The following is a 25,247-nucleotide window of genomic DNA, read 5'->3' on the forward strand; positions in this document are numbered from 1 at the left end:
CCTGGTCTACAAAGTGACATCCAGGACAGGCTCCAAAGCAGTACAGAGAAACCCTGACTGGAAAAACAAACAAACAAAAAAGAAAAGAAGTTATTTTAGGACTGGTGAGAAGGCTCAACAGATATAGGCAGATGGTGAGGACACAAATGAATTGAGTTGGATTCCTAGGACCAGTGTGTTGAAAAGTGACCATTTGTAATAGCAAATGGTTAGCAACCATTTTTGAAAGCTATTGCTTACAGTGTGAATTATGTCCAGAGGTCCAGAGGATGGATTGGTGGATTATTTTGTCAACCCGACACAAACTTAGACATACTTGGTAAGCGGGAATTTCAGTTGAGAAATCGTGTCCATTAGATTGGCCTGTGGCTATGGCTGTGCGGTGATTTCTTGGTCGCTAATTAATATAGGAGGACTGGTCCTGCTGTAGACGTTGCTATCACAAGGCAGGTGGACTTGGGCTATGAGAAAGACACCTGAGCAAGCCAGGTAGAGCCACTTCCAGATTTTGGATTCAGTTCTTGCTTCCAGATTCCTGCCTTGAGATCTTGCTCTGGTTTCCCTTGATGTCCTGTAAAGTATAAGATGAAATAAAGCCTTTCTTCCTCCCAACCCCAACCCTCCATAAAGGACTCCTGTGAACACAGAGAGAGAGAGAGAGAGAGAGAGAGAGAGAGAGAGAGAGAGAGAGAGAGAGAGAGAGAGAGAGAGAGAGAGAGAGAGAGAGAGAGAGAGAGAGAGAGAGAGAGAGACCATAAAATGAAAAGAATGTATTTATATTAAAGATGCCACTATCTAGGCAAAAAGCAAGCTAGTTCTTTGCATTAGAAAGTAACAGTGTTCACCATAGTGCATGTTACATTGTTTCACTGATTATTGGAGACAGAATCATCAGACTGGAACAAATTCTATAAATTGCTGCAAGGGAACAACAATGAAAACTAAAAACATACTTTTTTGGTTGCTCTAGAGAAAATAATTTCCAACTCAGTAAACTTGTTCTTTACCTTAATGTAACTTATTACTGAAAATAATACTAGGGGTTCAATATAAATAAATACAAATTGAACCAACCATTCCAAGTCACACAACTTTGGGATGATTTCAAGCCTTCAGATTTATTAACTTGTAACTTTGTCAGGCTTCCTAGAAGCTGAGAGAGCCACGACCCTTTCTGAAACAGTGAGAAAGCAAGGCACAGACAGGCAGCAGTGTGAGGCTTCTGTAGAAACTTCTCCCTCACCTGCTGTGTGCCTTCTTGTCTGTTGCTCACATAAACAGTATGAGAGTTAGTGAGACCTGGTCTCACAGGTTTCAGTCTGTGGTCAGTTGAGTCTGCTGCTTTAAGCTCCAGGCAAAGCTGCAACATCACAGTGGAAGATCATGGCAAAACAAAGGCTGTTCCTGTCATGGCAACCAGAGAGAGGCAGAAGAGGATCTGGGGTCTCATCTACATGAGTGTGCCTTATATCACCTACCATGGCTTGTTTAACTATGAACTCACCCATAGGTTCTCCGACTAGTGAAGTTAATGCCCATATAACTAGTCATCTATCACCACTGCCAAGTGGGAACCATTCCTTTAACACATGAACATTTGGAGCTCCTGTCCAAACTGTAACACCTACTACATTTTCTCTTGGCTTTATTCAATTAAGTATTTTCGCATTTTATTGACTTTGATAAGCATTCCTATGTATTTCCAAACAAAACAAATAATAAAGACTCTAAATTTTAGTCTCATTTTTTTGAAGTTTAAAATAAGCATACTGGCCGGGCGGTGGTGGTGCACGCCTTTAATCCCAGCACTCGGGAGGCAGAGGCAGGCGGATCTCTGTGAGTTCGAGGCCGGGCTGGACCGACAGCCTCCAAAACAATACAGAGAAACCCTGTCTCGTAAAACCAAAAAAAGAAAAAAAAATAAGCATACTGACAGAGTGTACAGTGTTGGCAGATACCACAAGAGTTCTCAAATACTACCTGCACAAAAAGTGGATCCTAGCCACTGACCAGAAACACCCAGGAGTTTAGGGAGGATCTCAGGTAAGCTTTTCCTGTCAGATACTTTGATTTCTCATTTCATGCACATGCTGTCTCAGACAACTTTCTTTTGAAATACCATTTCCTAAGTACTGAATAGCTACAAATACTGTTTGCACACAAATTGTAAAGCATGCTAGGATTATCACCAAGTACAGTCACATCATTGTCAAGAACCAAAAGATATTTTGTAAAGCTCCACAAGCGTGTTTCCTGAGAGTTATTAGCACTATGTAGGCTCAACTCAAAGAAGATGCTGGTACACTGGTGCCATAGAACGTTTTAGTTTCAATTTTATATATTTATCATCCTGATAGTTTAATTTCCAGGATCCCACTACCACCACGTTGGTAGCTTTTCACGCCATTACAACAATAAAAAATCCACCTTTTTCATTAAATTCTTGACATGTTATATGGTGTGTGTGTGTATGTTTATATATTTAAAAATATTGCTGTTTCTAGCAAGGCATCAAGGCATCACAATAATGAATCGTGTAGGTGCAGTATCAGCATTACCATGATGTTGAAGGGAAAATCAGAGTTTATATCAGATGACCAAAGTTTTTACGGCATCAGGAATGAATGGTGGATACTGAGCATTGGAAAAGCCAAGAATCCTAGTCCCTGCAGGACTGTGAGTAGCTTTGACAGCAGAAAGACATCTTTTAAGGATAATAAGCAGCTTGGAATCCTTATGAACATATGTGGTAAGCATCAAAAGCTTAAAAGACAAACAAACGCAGTCTTCTTGAGTGAAATAGGGAAAGAAGGAGTTCATTTGGAAGGAAGCTCTCACAGAGGGAATGGTTGAAAACCATGGAGAATGGGCTAGGCAGACATGACTGTGTGAGCAAAGTGAGAGTTCCCTACAGGTTTGGCTAGAGTGGCCTGTTCACTGTGACCAGAGGCTGAGGATGAATGCTAAACTGTGACTTAAATTGAGACAGGTTGAATTGAAGTAGTTGGTCGTGCTTATAGTTTCACTTTGAGTGGAGGAGTGTCATGGTCATGTTTACTCCAGTAAGGTTTTAACTCTCAGGAAGATAGTGAAGTCATGCTTTGATATGGACTGAAGATAGCAGCCTGGAGGCCATGAACTAAGAGAGTGACCTCTACTTGGTAGCTATGGGATTTGAAAGTAGGGGACAGATGTGGGGCTCCTTTGAGATAAGCATCAACATGGTTGTTCATACATTATATGTACATGATGGTGAAGAGGAAGAGTCACAAGAGAACCTGAGATCCTAGAAGAGATATTTTGAGAGGTTGTGGTGTTCTACATAGACACAAGGTAGCTTAGCTAGTAGGTTTAAAGAAAAGGAAGAGGAGAGATTAGATAGGATGACAGTGAGGTTCACCATTGCATAGATTAAGGAATTCAGACTTTGCACTGAGATATGCCTGTTTTTATATGTAGACAAGATAAAAGATGCAAATTTAACAACTTAAACATTCATCTTGGTTTTAGAGAAATTTCTTTTTTTTTTTTTAACTTTTAGGCTTCCTTATCTCCAGTGCTATAAAGAAAGTAGGATGTGACTTTTTGCTACTATTTGAAACCACATTTCATTTGAGAGAGAAAGTATAGTTTCTAGGACCCATATTTTTCACAGATAATTTTATATTCCTTGCTATTAAAAAATAAGTGACTTTACAACACTGTTGTGTTTTCTCTGACTCAGAATCTGTACGTACATGAAACTGAGCTATGTTTCCCTTATAAAGGGTAAAAAACAGACCATTTGAAAAACAACTTCCAGTTTCATCCCCCATCCCCAGTTCACTTTTGTGAAAAGCCTTTTTGATGGTCTTCAGCTTATTTGGTAGATTCCACCATGCACACTTTCTGTGTAACTTGCGTACCTGATCTACTTAACTCTTTAAAATCACAGAAAAGACAATTTCAAGTTTTCCAGTTTAGAATATGATGTTCCTAAAGTTAAGATTCCAGTCTGGGCATTCTAGATGTCCATAGGCTTTGAATGTAACAGGTGAATGTTTAAGTGAAAGGGAAAAATTTGTGACAAATTTCCTGGGTAGCCTTATCATCCAATCGGCAAAGAAACCAGTTTTCCTCTGGTTCTCACGGAGCCAGCTACTGCACTGTTTTCTGACTGTGGGAAGTCCATGCCACAGCCACACACTTCCAGCCGTCTGAGGACACTGTGGTGGATATCTTACCTACTTACAGCTTCCTATGATTTCAGCAGCAGCCAGGCAACTGCAACATCAAATTATTTCATCGCTATTTCATAACTGTAATTTTGCTACTGTTATAATAAATCATAATATAAATATCTGATATGCAACCTGAAGGGTCACAACCCACAGGTTGAGAACTGCTGCAGTCTAGTAGGCTATGCAGTCCTATGAGTGTGTGCCAAGCAGTTGTGAAGTTGGATCATATTATAGATCTACTGTTAGCTTCCATGACTGCTCCACACTGGTATCTATAAGGACTGTTACCACTCCTACACAGTGGATCAGAGTCCTCTTTTGCTGTATCCTCTCTATTGGTTTTTAACAGTTTTCTTGACTTTTCCACTCTGATGATATCTCAAAGTATTTTTAATTTGTGTTTTCTTAGTTGCTAGGATGTTGAACACTTTTAAAGAAATTTCTTAGCCATCTGAAAATATTACTTTATTTTATGTGTCTGAGTGTTTTGTCTGCATGTATGTTTGTGTACCACATGTGCCTTTAGCGGCCAGCAGAAGGCATTGGGTCCCCTGGAGCTGGAGTTCAGATGGTTCTGGACCACCATGGGGGTGCTGGGAATCAAGCCTAAGTCCTCTGGAAGAGCAACCAGTGCTCTTAACCACTGAGCTGTCTTTCCAGCACCTTCTTAGCCATTTTTGTTGGAGAACTCTACATTCAAATCTGTGGCCTATTTTTAAATTAGGGCATGATCCTTTGTGATTATATATGCATGTATTCTTTGTCTATTCAGGCTAACAATCCTCTGGAAGATGTTATAGCTTCCAAGGATTCTCTTCAAGTCTGAGGACTTCCTCATCTTAGGTTAATTATTTCACTTTGCTATACAGAAACTTCCTTGTTTTTTTTTTTTTTTGTTGTTGTTCTTTTTGACAATTGTTGTCCTTAATCCCTGAGAAAACAGTGTCCTTTCCTGCATCGGTATCTAGTAGGGAATTGCCTCCATTGCGTACTTGCTGTTTTAGAGTTTCAGGCTTCGTATTGAAATGTGTGATCCATCTAGAGTTGACTTTTGTGCAGGATGACAGATATAGGTCCAATTTCATTCTTCTTCATATGGACATCTAGTTTTCCCAGCATCAGTTTTTAAAGATGCTTTCTTTTTCTCCAGTATTTTTGGCATCTTTATCATTTCAGGAATTTTTAATTACATACACTCATATTTGGATCTTCATTTTATTCCAGTGGTCTACATGTCTGTTTTTTGTGCTAGTACCATGCTGCTTTTTATTACTGTACCTCTGCAATATAGCTTGAAATCTCTTAAGGTAATTCCTCAAGAATTATTCTTTTTGATCAGGATTGCTTTGATTGTATGGGGTCTTTTGTACTTCTATATATGTTTTATGTTTTTTCATCCTTTTTGTTTCTGTGAAGAATGTCATGGAAATAGTTATTGTAATTGCATGGAGCCTAAAAATTGCTTTTGGTTGCAAATGTCTTTTTCCGCAAATACTAATTCTACCAATCCGTAAGCATAGGACATCTTTTCATCTTCAAATATGTTCCCCAGTCTCTTGAAATGCCAAATTATTTTTTAGAGAGTCATCTATTTTTATTTTATGTGCATGAGTGTTTTGCCTGTGTTTATGTCTGTGCACCATCCCTGCTACCCACTGAGACCAGAAGACAGCATTATATCCCTTTTGCCTGGAGTTGCGATGCCTGTGAGCCACCATGTGAGTGCTGGGGATAGAGCAGCCGGTGCTGTTGTGCCAGCTCTCTAGTCCAGGTTTAAAGTAGAGACTTTTTCACCTCCTCTGTTAGGTTTGGTCCAAGATTTGTAAAGGCTATTTTGAATGGGAGTATTCCCATGATCTCTTTCTCGACATGTTTGTTGATGGCATGAGAACAAAATGAGAAAGTTAATTTTTTCTGTCTTTCCAACTTGCTGAAATTTCTGATCATTTCTAGCAGTTTTCTGTTGGAATTTTGAGGACCTCTTATGTAAAACATCTTATTATCCTCTAATGGTGACCATTTGACTTCTTATTTGTACCTCTTTAATTACCTTCTCTTGTCTTACGGTTGTTGCTAGTGATTCAAGCACAACATTGAAAAGGAGCAGGGAGAATAGACAGCCTTACCTCATTCCCGTTTTGATTGGGATTGCTTTGAGTTTTGTTCCACTTAGGATAATGTTGGCTATAGGTCTGTCATTTATAACGTTTGTTATGTTGAGGTATGTTCCCTCCAGTCCGACTCTCTCTAGGGCTTTTATCATGAAAACATGGCAGATTATGTCAAAGGCCTTTTCTGCATGTATTGAGATGATTATGTGATTTTTGTCTATAAGTCCATTTATATTATTTATTACATTTATTGTCTTTTATATGTTGAACCATCCTTGCTTTTCCAGGGTAAAGCCAGCTTGATAAAATTGTGTATGATTTTACATATACATGTGTATTCAAATATATTATATGTGTGCCTATAATCCATTTGCAATTGTGTTATTGACAATTTTATGATATGTTGATTGAGAATATTGACCTATAATTTTGCTTACTTACTTATTTTTGTGGTTATTGTTATGTCATTCCTAGGCTTTGGTATTAGAATAATTTTTACTTCATAGAAGAACTTTGGTAGTGCTTGTTCTGTTTCTTTTTCTTTAAAAACCAATTCTAGAGTCCTTGGTACAGTTCTTCATTGACGATCTGCTAGAGTGCTGTTATTGCATCTGTGCCTAGGCATTTTTTTTAACCAGAAGGCTTTTTATCACTGTTTTGATCTCCTTATTTGTCATGGGTCTGTTTAAGTTGATGTTCTCTTCGTGATTTAACTTTGGTGATTCCCATGGTCTAGACATTTGTTCATTTCTTTGAGATCTTCTTTTTTGTTTTATTCTTATTATTTCTTATTTTTCTATTTATTTTACATGTGGGCTGCAGCCTTCCTTCCCTATCTCTCCCTCCAGTCCCTCTCTCCCGTTCCCCCTTCCAGTCCCCAGTCATCTCCTCTTCCATTTCCACCCAGGAAAGGCAGGTCTCCCGTGAGTATCAACAAGCATGGCATGACAAGTTGCAGTAAGTCTAAGATCCTCCCAAAAGCCAGAAAAGACTTGGAGGCAGCCCCTGTTCCCACTGTTAAGAATCCCACAAGAGGACCAAGCTATACAACTGAAACATATATGCAGAGTGCCTAGGTCAGTCCCTTACAGGCTCTCTGATAGATTTATAACTCAATGGAAAGCAGGTTTTAAAACTATTCCTTAAAACTGTTTTAGTTTAAAGTCTCTATTGTCAGATACTAGGATAGTGTTGATGGATACCATGGGCTTGGAATATTTTTTCCCAAATTTTCACTCAAAAATGGTGCCCTCCTCAAAGATAAGATAGGTTTATTGTAGACAACAGAATACAGATACATAACACTCCTCAGCTTCCTAATTTTTTCTTGTCCTGCTGTGTGATTTGGATGAAGTTGGGGAATGATTAAGGAAAACACCACAGCAAACTACCTTTAGAGAAAAGCGAAGCTTTTCCTGGACTTGATGTGTTTTTTTTCTCCTTCTCCCAGTGCTTCAGAACCAGTGGCTAATACTTATACCTGTGGCCTGAAGGCTCTGCCAGAATCCACTGGTATGGTAACACAAAGGCAATAGTCACTCTTAGCCTCCCCACCCCCCACATCTGTCAAATGGCTCCTGGGAAATGTTGCCACAGCTGAAATAAGCACAATGTTTTAACTAAGGAATTGATAGAGCTTAGAGTTTGTTGTCATTTGAACATAGAAATAAAGGAAAGTGCACAGAATTTCAAGTGAAAGGATTATTTATAGACTAGTTAGTGAAGTTGAGTAGCTTTATGATAGGAATAAAATCCATCTGCTCTAAGTTGGAAATACTTAAAGTGGCTCATTGTCTTTTTGATTATCTCATACAATTTCTTAAAAACTCAAAGCAAAATCCTTCATCTTAGGGATCTCTGACAGTTTCTATTTAACTTTGCTTAGCAATTATTTCAAATAGTTGTTGCCTACAGGGAACTCCTGAATAAAGACACTTCTTTGACCAATGTGTTGTGTTTCCAATTGAGTCTCTTTTAAGATTTGGAAGAATACAGCATCTATGCCATGTGTTATATATTGAAGGAAAAGTAAAGGAAAATTACAACAGTCAGATCAGGACTAGAGGAGAACCCAAGGTGAGGGAAATGCTGAGAGGAGTCTCCATGTCAGCAGCATAAGAGGAAGGTGCTGGCAAGGAACGGTCACAAAAAGAGAAAATGTAGTAGAGACAGCTGTATAGATGACAAAGAGAAGAACAAAGCAGCTTAGCTGCTCTGGGCAGAAACTCAAAGAGATTGAGGGACCAACAGAAACACCACTGAACTACAACAAAGGGACAGAGGGCCAGCCATTAGCATCTCTAAGGAAAACCCCATCCCATGCTTTGCTTTACTCCTGGAGTTTTAGAATATATGTAACCACCTTAAAAGTTCTAAGAAGTGCAAGATACACTGTATTGTAGTTTGCTTAACATACCCTTTGCCTAGAGGAGCTCAAGAGGGAGTGTAAACATGAACAATAAGCAAGAGAATAAGAGACTGATAGAATATTAATATTTTGCTGGGGCTGATGTCCCTGAAGTGCAATATAAGAAAATCTTGTCTACCTATGCCAGACACAGACACAGCAACACTTGTAACGATTGACTTGGATCATTCATGAATCTATCTCAGTTACTAAATCAAACCGAAACAAGCAAAAGCAGTCCTGTAAGCTTCTCATTGCCCATGGGTTGTAGTTCAGTGGCCATGTATGAAACTGGACTCCCCACCATCTTGTTTCCGTCTTCCTTCTTCTGCAGGCACACAGGTCCAGCTGAATTTAGCCAGTCAGAACTATGTTCTTTTCCCAAAATTTTCTAGGCCTGTAGAATTACATAAGGATAAAATTAAAATAATACAGACTGTCCAGGCTCTGATTTCCCTACGAGCTCTTTCCCAGGAGAACTTAGGTCTCCTTAAAACTCTTAGCAGGTATCACTTTCTAAGCAGTTGTCTCTCACTGTATCACTGTTATTTTTGATTACCTCATATTGGCCCAGCCTCTCTACCTATATATTATTATTTTCCACTTCTTTCTTCCATACACACTTGTCACATGGTTTTATACTTCATTCTTACTGGAATTTTTTTTCTGCGAAAAGAATAGAGACTCTCTAAATAGATTTCTATTGCTGTTGAAAGGACCAATTTTTAAGTCCTGGTCTCAACTGCTAGGAGTAAAGATCTAGATACACCCAGATGAAAGGCAAGAGCCTGTTTTGCTCAGCTGTATAGTTGTATGCTCTACAGAGACAAAGCAGTGTGTTTGGTGGGAATTTAACAGTGTGGAAGACAAGGCAGCTAACTTATCCCTAACCAAGCAGGGTTTGGTGAAGAAGTCTGAATTGGTTCACAAGCCATAATTGTGAGCTTTCAAGAGAGGGGGACAGAGGTGGATAGGCCATGCTACAAAACTGAGTGCTATGAGGAGGGATGTTAAGTTGTGTAGGCTGTGCTACATGAACTGAGAGCAATGTCCAGGCATGTAAGTTGCGTAGGCCATGCTACATAACTGAGAGCTATGTGCAGTGACATTAAGTTGTGCTTTGTTTGCTGAAAAAGTGCCCAAACTAGGAGAGGACATGGTGTGCCAGAGAGTAGTAGAGCAGAAAGTAAGGGGCTAGGCAAGTTCTGCATGGTTGTAGAAACTTTCTGAACCAAGACAGGATGACAAGATTAACTCTATATTACTATAAGTCGACAGAAGATTTTATTGGTTTCCCGGTGAAGGAATGAAGCAATAAGATAAGCAATAAGCCTTCAGATTCCCTTGCTTATTAGAAATAAAAGTCTATGAAACAAAAACAGATGTTCACCCCAAACAACTCACTCTTTCTTTAACTGCTTTAAAAATTTTTATATTGCATTATTTTTTTATATTACAAAAGTAGTCTCACAGGTAGAAACTAATAACATTGTAACTCAGTTTCTAAGGCAGCAGTTATTGCTAGTACTACACAAACAAAATATAGGGCATATGTTAGTCAACTTTTTTATTGTTGTGACAAAATACCTGAGGTAAGTAGCTGAAAAAGACTTCTCTTGGCTCCTAGGGTCAGAGACTTCAGCATATGGTGCTTTTGGCCTTGTTGCTGTAGGACTGTGGTAAAGCATGGCATTATGTTGGAGGACGTGTCAGATGGGGGAAAGAGAAAGCCTGTGGGAGCTGGTGTCTTAATAAAGGGCACCATCACAGTGATTTGATTTCTTTCCACTTGGCAGCCATCTCCCAAAGGCACTAGAAGCCAGAAATCTAGCCTTCCAAACATTCCTACAGTTTTAAAAAGTAAATGGTACCTTGACCACAATTACTTCAATCTGAAGTTATTGGAAGCACAGAAAGCAGCAGCTGATCCTGTCCCTTCCTCTAGTGAAAATTTAATGGAGAATATGTTAGTAATTTGGTGTAGCTAATTATGTTAAGAAACTTGCTTTCTGTGAGTTTACCTGTGGTGTTACCATGTTTGAAATAAACAGAAGGCAAATAAAGGTGTAAGTCAGAGAGTATCTAGTTGTTTGGTGTTTCAGATTTCAATGCCATTTTTAAAATGTCCTATTTTGAGTTTACCCACATATAATTTTTCATTTGCTTACCTCAGAGGTCAGCGCTACTGTTGAATAAGGATTCTGATTCCATAATGTGAAGTATTGGATGCTCAGAATCAATTTAATAGCCATCAATTAGTACTTATTGTTGCTATGACAGTTTGTGTGCCTTCTGTTTGAAAATTAGAGACTTTATATGTCTTCATTAATATAGAAAAGATTAAATTCAAAAACATATAAGTCACATGGTTACATAACTTCAGGTATGAACAATGTTGTTTATAATAAACGCATAGACATTAACAATTATGTGTGTCGAGAATGCACCTAGTAGTACTTACAAGTCTGTAGTCTAATCAGGAAATCTTCTCAACATGCATGTGAATCATATATAATATATGCAATGTTAAGAATAGAAAATTAGTTGGTTAACATGGATGTTTCCATGTTGAGCTGACAGCCTATTAGACAACTTCTATGCATTCATCAAGAGTAGTGTTGTTCTCTTTTTAAAATTTAAAATGTAATTACATCATTTTGCACCCTCCAACATCTCCCATGACCCCAACCTCCCCTCCCAAATCCATAGCCTCTTTTTTAAAAAATTGTTATTGTGACATTATATACAAATAAACATACAAATGCACCCTACTAAGCCCATTTAGTATTGTGCATATGCTTTTGGTCCCGACTACTTGGTGTAGGATGACCACTCAGGAGATCATTAAAAGACTAATTCTCCTTCTATCATTAATTTCTTGTAGCTCTTCTCCCAGGGGAGGGGCTCCCTGAGATGTCACTATCTGTGTTAAAATGTCCTTTGGTGTTGATATTGTTCAGACTTATTTAAGAAACCTTGTTATTAAGATTTTATGGGTATCAATTCCTTGTCATATATAGAAGACATAATTTTGTGGCAGACTTCCTGGTCCTCTTACTCACAATCTTGTGGGCTCCTTTTATGTGCTATTCTCTGAACCTTATGTATAAGGACTATGTTGTATATCTATCCTTTGGGGATGTTTGGGAATGGACACCCCATGGTCAGTTGTTCTCTGCCTTTTGACTAGATGTGACTTTCTGTAATGGTTTCTGTTTGCTTCAAAAAGAAACTTTTTAAATGAGGAATGATAAGGATAAATAACACTAAGATTGATTGAGACAGCCATAGAGAATCATACTATTTTATATTTACTTAAAATTAAAATTACATGTAATATATGCATATATATGTATATATGTAAAACTGTGTGCATATATGCTATAGATTTTTAATAAAATTATGCCAATTGTGATGATAATGTGTCTCCCAAGAGCAATAAACTATCTTGCAAAGGTTTCCATTTGAGTTGTTGGTCAGGAGAGTCCAAGAGACTCCCAAACAATATAGGCAGTTTTGCTTGGTTGCCTTCCAGAAGTTGAAGGTCCCCATTGCTGAAGATACCACACTCCTTGAACGTAGGACTAGGAGTATTTGAACTGGATCTGACCTGAGGACTGACTTTCATCATACCAGGGATGATGACCAAGTGACCAAGGGAAGAAAGCATTCAATAGTCTACTCAGCTGTGACATCTATAAACCACAACGCTGACCAAAATGGAAAGATATTTTTGAAGGCGCAGTCGTGGTACTTATATCTTGTCAGTACCAAACAGCTGTCTAATTGGATTTCAGGTTCACTTAAAAGGATGCAAACTATGTCTGGTTCCTATGGCTAACATGGTTATGATCGGATAGAAAATCCAATACTGCTACTTTCCTAAACCAGTGCAATTCCTAACTATACTCTAAATACTTACCTTATGCCAACTAGTAATTGTAGCTCTCAATGCTCATCAGAGTTGGTCCTCTTAATCCACTCAAAATCCTGCTCTCACTTTTAGACAGTCCATAGTCAGCTTGAAGGCTTCATCAGAAACACTAAAGTTAGTCCATTTCTGTCCTAGCTACTGTGAACCTTACTTCTTGTCACTCAGGGTTTGTCACAGTGACAGAAAGTCTAGGTTTATTATCGAAGAAAAGAGTAAATATTCAGCATTAGTCAAAGTCACAACCTTCCCCAGCTCTATAGACCTATTTGGGTTGTCTTGTTAACTGAAATGTCCTTCTGTGTTCTATTGCTGGCTTCTCCATCTGGAAACAACATTTTAAAAACAAAGGCCTGTGCTTATTTAATTCACACACCACCTTATTTCTCAATCTTTGAAGCCTTCACTAAGGGCTTCACATTTGAGCAGTCACTGTATATTACTGAACTGACCACAATAGGTGTCTCCCTCCAATTTCAGAATCCTGGAGCAAAGGTCCTGCTGTCCAGCGCCAGGCAGGCTGACTGCTCAGTGCACTGCAGGAGCTCACTAAGCATCTCCTGAGCAGACCATAATGCATCAGTCTGTATTTAGGTATCCGAGATACCTTAGCTCAGGTGCTGCTTCAGTTCCTACAGGGGCATTCAGGAGCTTCTGCATCTGACCCTACCCCATCCTTTTAAGGCCTGTGTATTATGGTGACACAGAACAATTTCATGTCCCTGTATGGTCCCTATGTAGTAATTAATCCAGCTGTTTCAAGGATGCCTACTAATTCTGGTGAAGCTGGTATATGAACAAATAATTTATGCAGAACAGTTTGACGGTTAAGCTAAAATGAAACTCATAAATATTTAGCATTTCAGCTGATTGCTACCTTCCTACCACATTATCTTTAGACTTTAATAATATATTTCAAGATTTAATGGAAGTGTGGTCCATGCTGTCTGAGTTTTCCTTTGTTTTAAGAAAGGCAGTATAGAGATAATTTTAAAAGAAATAGTCATTAGTCTTAGAAAAGTAATACAATTTTCTATACTATTTTCTTTCTAAACATAATACTACTTGTTTTTCATTCTATTCAGAGAGCTCTAATTACTAAAGTATCATAGGAATCTTGAAATAAAGACATCTATTTATACAAATTCCCATTAATAGATTCCAAAAGCAATGATACATTGAAGCTCATATATAATTTCCCTTTTTTGTAATTATAGTTTTAAAATCTGTGAGGCTTTTTTCAGTTTGGACTTGCAGTATTTTTAGTATGCATATTGTGATCACAAATAGACAAAAGCTGGTTAATACAAGACATAGATAACCTTTCTGAGGTCTTTTGTGCCATACATTGGGGTGAAAAGCACAGGTATACTGTCTCATGTTAAAACTGAAGGCTGTCAGTTTCAGTTTCAATGAAGTATGTAGTTTATCCAGAGTCCTCTATAACAGCAGTCTGTCATAGTTCAAGTTGTTATCAAGGTTAGGAAGTGGCCCTGTAATCCAGGCTTTGAAAGAACTCTTGGACCCATTTATCATACCCCTTAGTGTCAAGATTGTAGAGTTTGGAAAAATGCTTGGATTTTTTTGTTGATAATATTCCAATTCCATGAAGAAAAAAAAAAGAATTTGGGACAGTGGATCTCACCCATCCTAATGCTATGATCCTTTAATACAGTTCCTCATGCTATGGTGACCCCCCAAATTCTTTTGTTGCTACTTCCTAGCTGTAATTTTGCTACTGTAATAAATCATAATGTGAATACCTGATATGAAGAATATCTGATATGCAACCCCCAAAACTGCTGATTTAGCTCATCTATTTGGGCATCAGTTTAAAATATAGGTATGGGTGCCTTCATTTGTTCAACAAAGAAAGCATCACTCTTCATTTTTACTCTGAGAGAAGCAGTTACTCATTCTGCATTTGACTAACACTAATCATTTTCTATTGGTTCTGAGTGAGGCTAGGACTCTGCCTTGCTGTTTCTTTACTTCATGCACACATCAAATCTGTGTGCTCTGTGTCAGTCATTTCTGTTACCAGAGAAACCACTTCCTACTAGCCTTTTTATACCATGAAGATTAGATATAGTTAACTGTGTATGGAATCAGTAGAGAAGGCATGTGTGTGTAATTTAATTTCTTATATCATTGTATGTTCAAGGTTATAAATGGAGATAATAGGAACCAGAATTGAGGACAGATTTCCAAACACATTTTCATCACCAAATGTTATTTATTTATATTTTAAGGTCATATTAGACAGATACATTATTTTCCTAAAATTTTTTTGTGGAATTATGATTTACAGTGACTATGAGGACACTGATTTCTTGTGTCCTTGATGCTGTATTGTAACAGAGGAATAGATTTCTGATTTGAGCTTTGGGGTTCTGGAAACAATAAAGCAGGGGGCAGGTGGTGGAAGGAAGCACTCTGGAGACTGAAGTTGTTCATCCCTGGGTCAGTGCTTGTGTCCAGGGAAAATAGCTAGTGATAGAAACCATTCATTCAGCCGGGCGTTGGTGGCTCATGCCTTTAATCCCAGCACTCGGGAGGCAGGGGCAGGCAGATCTCTGTGAGTTCGAGACCAGCCTGGTCTACAAGAGCTAGTTCCAGGACAGCCTCCATAGCCACGGATAAACCCTGTCTTAAAAAAAACATTCATTCAAGGATTAGTTGTCACCAAGATGAAAACCAGCCATGGACAGATACTCCTCAGTGATTTTTTTTCTGCTTTGGCTAAAAAAGACAGACATTTGAGAACCTCCTTAAGCACTAGGACTGCCTTAACCTCACCAAGTACTTGACCATACTCACCCCTGATTCTGAATATGGCCCAGGTTCCTGACAGCCCTCCATATTAATACACAGCAGGCTGCAGGCTGTAGGCTGCAGCAGTGAATCCAAGACCACTCTCTTTGCATTGGAGCTAAAACTTCGCTGATGCTCCACCTTGTATCTGTTTGTATTCATGTACTTATGAGCACACATGTGTGTGTGCCCTCATCTTTCTGTGGTGCCCATTTCCTGGTGCTGCTTTTCTTCCATGGATGACTACACTTGGCTCACCATGACAGTGCAAGTCCCATTCAAGGCTTTGCTGCATTGAACCTATTGTCCATATTTGGCTCTGTAGAGGTAACAGACTGAAGGGTCTAAACATGTGTCTTTAGACATGTAAGCCAAGAAAATGACATTCCTCCTAGAAATAGCCTCTAACATGCAGAATGGTTATCACCAAGAAATATATGACTTATTGACTGAATTTTGAATTTTTAAAGACTAAATTCTAGTATTTCCCCATTGGTAGACATGACTAAGCCCTCAACACTCTGTGTTGTGCTGAGCCCCCCAACCCCCACCCAATGATAAATGTTCCTTTTCATGTGATACTGAGCTTGGGAAGTGAGGGTTCCCTTCCCAGCTCTCATTTTGGTACCTGGAGATGCTCAGTTCTATTATCCAGTCCTCTGAAGAGAGGCATTTTAGAGGTCAGTGGTGTCTAATAGTTTGATAGAAGAGAAACAAACTCATTGAATTCTCTCTGAGTTCTTGAGCCTCACTGTGGCTTCTCACTCCGTGCCAAATCAGGATTATATTAACTGGATATTCTCCCGATTTTGTAGTTTTTGTTGACTTAACATGAGGATACTTGGCTGTTAGTAGAAAAACTATCACAACCACAGTTATGAAAGGAGAGGTGACAGTGACCAGGAGATGGGGGCTGATGGCTCTTCTCAGGGGCCGTATCTCTAAACCAAGTGACAGACACTGAGGGCTAAAGCAACATTATCTGTGTGTAAAAGACTGGTTCAAATCAGAGATGCCATTCCAAGGGGTTTTCTATGTCTTTTAGCTTACTAAAAATAAGTATGTTGGCTTAACCCAGTCTTTTACCTAACACATTCTGAAAGAATTCGACAACTTCTAATGACCTGGAGGGTTCATAAATAGCTCTCTCTGTAAAGATTCTTCCTTAAACAAAAGAAGTCAGGAGTTCCTACTGCTAGGAAAATGCATTTTGTATGCCCAAGTCAGCAACTGACACTTCACTTTACCTGTTTCTTCCCTGTGCTTCCAGCACTGGATCCATGTCAGCTGGAATGTGAAGTCTCGTGCTCATGCTTTGGGGGAAAGGAAAGATAACTAAGTTCATGCTGGGATTGGAATTACAGACTGTAACTGCACATAGAACGAAAGGGTTACATTAGTAGAATCCTTTCTGTTTAGTATGTTGTCCTGCCAAATGACAATTGAGTGGAAATACAGGGATGATGTGTACAGCCCCTAGATGATATCCAAGTGGGACATTGTTTCAGCCCATCATCATTTACAACTTAGCGGAATACAGAGGTGGCTTCATCAGTGTCTTGTTATAGAATCATGACCCTTCTGTTTGGCTGAAAAATAATATAGGAGTGTCAGAGTCAAATCCAGGCAAGTTCTGGGCAAAAATCGTCACATTGTAGTTCTTGATCTACATTAATTAGTATCCTTCATAAGGAGACAGAGAAAACCAAAAGCAGCTTGGGGAAAAAAGTGCCAGTCCTTAGTTTTCCAGAAGCAAATTTAGGCTCTGTTGATGAGGAATGAAGTACACACCAGCTGGGTGAATTTTGTATATTATCCCTAGAAGTGACAAAAGTTTCCACAAGTTCATATTTGTGAAATTACTGAGATCAAAATTGCACACAGATATAGAGGGGAGAGGGAGAGGAGGAGGGAGGAAGGAAGAGGTGGGGGAAGGGAAAGAGGAAAGGAAGGAAGGAAGGAAGGAAGGAAGGAAGGAAGGAAGGAAAGAAGGAAGGAAGGAAGGAAAGAGGTGTTGGGTGAGCAAATTGAAAAATGAGGTCACTAATTTTCTGAATTTAAATTGTTCTACAGTTGCCCTTAGACTTTAAAAATGTTTATTATTCTCAGATGATATTTGAAACCATCCTCCCTTATTACAGTAATCCTATGCCATCTTTTTTATATTTTAAGTCTTTGTATTTTTAAAGCAGTTTATGACTTTATGGCTTGAGTCAGTTCAGATCTGGTAAGATCTCTACCAGGTCAGCACTGGAATCCTCACCTGTGCAAACAGACAGACTAGATTTTTCCCAGCATTCTTTGAGATTCGAAAGGATGCCCTTCTGCTACTAGCTCCCTGCCATCTGTGCAGGGTGTTGACTCTGGATGTAATTTACACTGATCTGATTTCCCCTGACTTTTGCCCACTTCTTGATGGCTTTGTTTTACCTGTTGACATGAACTTGGCTGCTGTGAATATGCTCTTGGCTGTGGATGGATTAGCCACATGTACAATAGCACCTTTGTGCTGTGTTCTTACTGTTTTCAGAATGGAGGAATCGGAGAAGTGTGTTATTCTTGTAGAATTACATATGCCTCTTCTAAGGATGAATTTACATAATTCCTTTCTCCTTCAGACCTCTGAATAAATGGCATGGTTTTATTGAGAGGTGGATCACACTTGCACCATCACATATGTCAGACCTGTGCTTGTTATTTTTGGAAGCAAATTGAATTAATTCAGTTCTCTGGGGACCAGTTGGAAGTGACTCTTAAATATGAGCTTGTGGCTGTGATGAATTCTCACTTTCTGCCCTTTGTACACTCATGCAGTGCTCCTCAAATTCATGTGTGTATTCAGTTTTTGTTCACTTTTTCATACACTATCATTTCCTAAGGTCTAGGTATTAATCTTAAGGCCTGGCAATGTTAGACAAGCGTTCCACCACTGAGCTCTGTCCCTGGCCCCCATATTTCAAATTGTGTTCCTATAGAACCTGTCAGTAGATAGGCAGGTAGACATCAACTCCATCTAGTTCTCCTGCCTTGAGTTTTTCCTGGGATGAATCTGCTGTGCTCTTCTGGAGGGTAAAGACATTTGCGTTGGTCTTATCCCCATTTCTCACTCAGTATTCTCTGACGTCTTTTGCTGGTGAGTCAAAAGAACAGAGTGTGAGGCCAGTAGAGTGAGTTCATCCCATATTGTAAGGATCCTAAATGAGTCTCCCCAGAGCTGATGAGTGCCTCACCAAGGCCACCAGGTGCCCCTGTTCTTTCAATGGCTCCCGCCACCCTCAGCTCCACCCATGCTCTGCCTGTGATTCTTAATAGCACAGGCAGCATCTCACACTAGGAACCACAGTAGCTTCTCATACTCCCATCTAAACTCAAACCTGCAGCAGCAGAGCGAATGCCTCCTGGCCTTTGCTCAGCCATTCCAAGTCAAGTCTACTCATTAGAATCATCAGGAGTCTTCTAAAAGTACCAGAGCCTTGGGCACACAACCAGAGTCTGAAATCTCGTCTCTTTGGGAGTGGGCTGCTAGGCCTCAGCAGTTTGGAAGCTCTCCTGTTGATTCCAACTTTTTGTTTGTTTGTTTTTTACGAGACAGGGTTTCTCTATACTGTTTCGGATGCTATCGGTCCAGCCCGGCCTCGAACTCACAGAGATCCGCCTGCCTCTGCCTCCCGAGTGCTGGGATTAAAGGCGTGTGCCACCACCGCCCGGCTCTGATTCCAACTTTTAAGCAAGCATGGGCTGAGGCTCAACCTGACCAGCTGCCTTAGTGGATCTGGAAACCATCTTCCTCCTTCAGAGTTAGCTAACCAGATAAAAGAGTGAACATAAGTGAACATTCGACAGGGTTGGTGACACATGCTTTTAATCCCAGGGAAGCAGAGGCAGGCCGATCTCTGTGAGTTTAAAGCCAGACTGGTCTACAAAGCAAGTTCCAGGACAGGCTCAAAAGCAATACAGAGAAACCCTGTCTTGGATAACAAAACAAAACAACAACGACAAAAGGGGGGGAGGGGAGAAAGAGCTTTGTGGGCAGCCAGCAGTCTCGGTAGTTCTCGCCTGGCTGTGTGACGTTGGGCATAGGCTTAAACTACTGTTTTTCTTCATCTGTAAAGTGAGGATAACCACAATAAATTCCCACCATTGCTTATCAATTTAATGGAAAGGGGATTTTTAAGTGTTTATATTGTCCCTTTGCCAGCCAGCGTGAAGCAGGAAGCCCAGAGGGAAAGCGGCAGTGCAGTGGGAGGGGAGTCTGAAACCAGGAGGAGGTGACCGGCCTGGCTGCCACTGCTGTTGCTCAGTTAGCCTTCTCAGGATACATGCTTTCGAGGAGTACAGACCCCATCACAGCTTCTCCCCCTGCCTCTAGGACTGCACTTGACAGCACCTTGGGAACTTGTAAAGCTCCAGTGCCTAGCCATGTCCAAGTCAGTAAATGGGTCCTTCTGGGAGTGGGCTCCAGCAGCAGTAGTTAGTAAGACTCCAAGGCACTTGAATGATCAGGCACGGTGAAATGCAGTAGTGCACAATCAGGACAGAATGAGGGATGTGTTTGCCCTGCTGCAGGTTGTCCTGCTGCTCCAATGACTAAGTCATGCGTGTAGCTCCAGCAAAAGCACATTTAGGTGGCTTGAATGGTCCTTGCTTGTTTTGCGCCTGATAAGTTCCTGGACCCACTATGTGCATGAAATGGGACTTTCTGGCTACCCAGTTGTTTTACAAATACCTGCATGGACCTCAAGAAGGCATTAATCAGAAAGGGATCAGGTGTGGAGACACTTTTATATAACAATTAGATTCTATTCACTGTGCTTATTTTTAGTTTCCTATATGGGGATTGTGTAGTTCATTCTCCTGGTTTATAAGAAGTGTGTTTTCCATTAGCTGCAATGCAGAAGCAATTATGGATATGCTGTGTAGAAGCCTGCTTTAAATATTCTCCTAGCTCTCCAAGGCTTCCCTATGAGTTGTAATTTTTAGGTGCTTTGTTTACTAGACCAAGGGTGTGTTTTGTCATATGTTGAAAGACCACACCGACTAGAAAAAATAAGACGGTGAGTAAAAACCCAGAGAAGCTGTAAACATCTGTGAGAGCTTGCTCGGCAGGGCTGCTTGGTAGAGGGAGCCTCAGTACGCAATGATTATGTGCAGCTGGTGGTGTGTGTACTCTCACAAATGGGCCATTAAGGGGAGCTGTTAGATATATGACCAGCTGTGCTGCAAGCTGTGGATCCACCCTGTTAGCTGTGTGTAATAGAAACTAGAGTGACCACACTCACAAACCCTCCTTTAAATTGCAAGTCTGTTTCTGTGTAAATTTGATATTTTATGAAACCCAGTAGTAATCTTTTGGCTACACCAGCTTACTAAAGAAACTAGAGCTTGAGTCTGCCACATTGGGAGCACTGGTCAGGGATAACCTGTAGTCAGTGGTCAGGATTACTGCATGCCATGGAGGAGCTGTGGTATGAAGTGCTATGGAAGACACACATACTCGCCTTGTTTCAGATACCCCAAACATGCCTGCAGCAGGATTAGCAGTTGGGTCTTGCTGTGGTCAAGGCTGGGAAGATTCAACCTGGTTTCATGTGGTCTACACATGGTAAGCTCCATATTTTGATGTGGAAATGCAAGGTCAGGTTTTAGAAATCAGCTGCCTACCTGGCTGAGTTTCATGTCTGACAAGCCTAACACAAGATCATGGAATCATGATGTTTATAAGGTCCATCTTGCTGATACCAAAATAGTTCCCCTTGATAGAGAAAGACATGACCTTGGATGAATGAAGGTTGTAACATTCCAAGTATTAGACTAACATAAAAACAATATTTTCTGAAGACAGCTTATGTTGGAGAGGATGTAGTCAGGGGAACGCTCCTCCACTGCTGGTGGGAGTGCCAACTTGTACAGCCATTTTGGAAATAAGTATGACAGTTTCTCAGAAAATTTGGAATCAATCTACCTCAAGACTCAGCAATACCACCTTTGGGCATATACCCAAAGGATGCTCAATTATACTACAAGGATACATGCTCAACAATGTTCATAGCAGCATTATTCGTAATAGCCAGAACCTGGAAACAACCCCTCAACTGAAGAATGGGTAAAGAAAATGTGGTACGTTTACACAATGGATTATTACTCAGCTGTAAAAACCAATGACATCATGAAACTTGCAGGCAAATGGATATAACTAGAAAAATTTATCCATAGTGAGGTAACCCAGACCTAGCAAGACAAACTGTCATGGTATGTACTCGCTCATAAATGACTATTAGATGTAAAACAAGGGATAACCAGACTATAATTTATAGCTACAGAGAAGCTAGGTAACAAGAAGTACCCTAAGAGGGACTCATGAATCACCCTGGGAAGGAGAATTAAATGAGATCTCCTGGGTAAAGCTGAGGTGAGGGGGGTGATAAAGAGGAGGGGTGGAGGATGAGAACATGAGGGGATGGGATGGTCTAGGCAGAGAAAGATGGAGAGGGAAGGCACTGAAAGAGATACCTTAGTAGAGAGAGCCACTATGGGGTTAGGGAGAAACTTGGTGCTAGGGAAATTTCCAAGAATCCACAAGGATGATCCCAACTAAGACTCGTAGCAATAGTGGAGAGGGTGCTTGAACTGGCCTTCTCCTGTAATCAGATTGGTGAATACCCCCAACTATCATCATAGAGCCTTCATACAGTAATTGATGGAACCAGATGCAGAAATCCATAACCTAGCACCAGGCCAAGCCCCAGGAATCCAGTCGAAGAGAGGGAGGAGGGATTATGAGGAAGGAAGGTCAAGATTGTGATGGAGAAATCTACAGAAACAGCTGCTAAACCATGCTTGTGAAAACTCATGAACTCTAGACCAAGAGCTGTGGAGCCTCTATGGGACCAAATGAGGCCCTCCATATGTAGGAGACAGTTGTGAATCTTGAACTTTCTGAGGGAGCCCTGGCAGTAGGACCACAATCTACCCCTGGTGCATGAGCTAGCCTGTTGGAGCCCATTCCCTATGGTGGGATGCCATGCTCAGCCTTAATACAAGGGAGGAGTTTGGTCCTGCCCTAACTTAATGTGCCAGACTTTGTTGACTCCCCATGGGATCCCTTATCTGTTGGAGGAGTGGTTGTGGGATGCACTGGGAGAGGGGGGCAGGTGGAGGGTGGGAGAGAGAACTGTGTGTGGAATATAAAATTAAATAGAAATTAATTAATTAAAAACCCAAAAATCTCTTAACTTTTACATGGAAATGTCAGTCTTACAGAAAGAGAGAATCAGGTAATGGATTCCTCCTCCCCATGTATCCTTGGCCACATCAGATAAGTAGTTTTACCTTATTTAACCTTCAAACCATATGAATTTTAAGGCTTTGGGTATATTCTAGTGTTGGCATCATTTGCTTTAGAATTTGTGATAGAACTGAATCATAGGCATCCTATCAACAAAGACAGTTTTACTCACTTAAGTCCATGCAGTTCAAAAAGTGGCTCAAATCAGTGGTGATTTGATATTAGTGATAGTAGTGATAGTAGTGATATTAGTGATAGTAGATTTCACCTACTATGATAGGTGAAAAAGTGCTGAGAAGTGTCACATCACAACATTTTGGCATTGTGGTGGTATTCAGACACAAAACTTCTCCAGATGTTGAATTTTTATTATCCTTTCTAAATGACCACTATACAGCAGTCTACAATAGACTGCAACAACTGCCATCTTCCAGTATACATAGTGCAAAAAGCGTACTGTAGAACCTCTGTGTCCCCCCAAGCGTACTGTAGAACCTCTGTGTCTCCCCAAGTGTACTGTAGAACCTCTGTGTCTCCCCAAGCGTACTGTAGAACCTCTGTGTCCCCCCAAGCGTACTGTAGAACCTCTGTGTCCCCCCAAGCGTACTGTAGAACCTCTGTGTCCCCCCAAGCGTACTGTAGAACCTCTGTGTCCCCCCAAGCGTACTGTAGAACCTCTGTGTCCCCCCAAGCGTACTGTAGAACCTCTGTGTCCCCCCAAAGCGTACTGTAGAACCTCTGTGCTTTGCCCTCCTCCCCAGGGACTGAAGCCAATGTCTGGAGATTTGGTGGAGAAGAGTATGCTCCTTGCATCTAGTGGATACTTAGGACAGTCTCTTCACTCAGGAATTAACTGGCCGTAATTTCAATAACTTACAGATTAAGGAAGCTTGACCTAAACTAATGAGGGAGGTTCAGGTTTCTCTGTGTGTTATCTGAAGAGAGATTGGTAGTTGGGTCTTGCTATCGCCCAGGATGGAAAGAGCAGATCCGGCTACATGTTGTCCACACACTGTAGGCTTCATTTTCCACCCTGAACATTAATACATGTTTTGCAGAGGAGATTAGAAGGTAAAATTTGTTCCAGATCCTTAAAAGTGGAACACAGCATTTCATGTGCTCTGTGGTTTGTCTACAGGATTAGTCAACACCAAGGCTGCAAAAAAAAGAGGGGTCTGGAAATTTTCTGGGTAGATAGAAATTTTGTGTTTAAGAAACCTGCATCAAGTCCATGCTCCAGGAATTTTAAATCTATATTTGTGTGTATGTGGTTTGCATGGTTAAACATTTGTGTTTCAGCACATGTTGAGGTCATTGTGGGAAAGTTGTCATGCTAAATGCCAAGTGTCTTTCCCATTGAGCCATCTCACTAGCCAAGGTTATTACATGGAAATTTTTGTTACACTTTAAAAAACTTTTTGTTTATTTGGCTCTTTGTTGCTTTTGTTTGTTTTACTTTATGTTGAAGACAGCCTGGTGCAGTCCAGGTTGGCCTCCAACTTTCCTTATAGCTGAGAATGACATTGAACCTGATCACCCTGCTTACACCTCCCAAGTGCTGGGATTACAGCTGGACCCCGTTGTTGCCAGCCAGTTTTTAAGATGCTCTTTCAAGTTTAGAAATAAGAACTGGGGCTGCGAGATGACTAAGTATATAAAGCATGTGATGTGCAAATGTAGGGACCAGCGTTTGGGCCCCAGTGTCCAGTTTATAATCTTAGCACTTGGGAGGAGGAAACTGAGCAAGATGGTTCGCCTGAACCTATGAACTCCCGATCAACAGGGGACCCTTCCTGAGTAAACAGAGTGGAGAACAGTCAAAGAAGACATTGACGTCAAGTTCTGGCCTCCACGCATATGTGCACACATACACCCACACCCATGTAAAGATACATACATGCACATACATAATTGCAGGCAAAAAGTGATAAGACAGGATCATCTAAGAAAATACATCATTTTCCTAATCTCTAGATAGAAAACAGCATTTATTAATATAAAATACTGTAATCTAGAAAAAGAAAGTACATGAAATTAATTTGGGACAAAAGGTAACTTTCATGTCCTAGCATGCCTCTGTGTGTGTGTGTGTGTGTGTGTGTGTGTGTGTGTGTGTGTGTGTGTGAGGGGGGGGACCTTAATAAATTTCTTTCTCAGAGGGAAATGAGTTCTCCACAAGATGTGTCAAAAACAACTATTTGTCCAGAGACTTCCTTAATGGCATTGAGAGCTGTTTGAGCATCTTTAGGAGTTAAGCTGCTGCTCCTTTGCATAGGAGGACATCAATGACTCATAACTGGTGTTGTCTGTAAGCAAGGTGCTATGCACAGAGCTTCATACAGCCACCTTCTGATGAGCTGTGCCAGATGTTGTTTTATTAGAGTAGACTAATTAGATGGCTGATTAATTCTGCCACCCACAGATTACAGAGGTTAACTGATAAATAATAGATTACCTCCCATTAGCATTGGTTCCCAGG

At 40.4% G+C, this 25,247-nt stretch overlaps 1 protein-coding gene across 3 annotated transcripts in view; it reads left to right on the forward strand.

Annotated features, from left to right (window-relative positions):
* The window catches only part of Prdm5 (PR/SET domain 5), a 161,864-nt gene that overhangs the window by 126,082 nt on the left and 10,535 nt on the right, over window positions 1-25,247 (forward strand). The gene's annotated exons all lie outside the window — the stretch shown is intronic.

The sequence above is a fragment of the Mesocricetus auratus genome, unplaced genomic scaffold (genome assembly GCF_017639785.1).
Source record: "Mesocricetus auratus isolate SY011 unplaced genomic scaffold, BCM_Maur_2.0 Super-Scaffold_100676, whole genome shotgun sequence".
Classification (NCBI taxonomy): domain Eukaryota; kingdom Metazoa; phylum Chordata; class Mammalia; order Rodentia; family Cricetidae; genus Mesocricetus; species Mesocricetus auratus.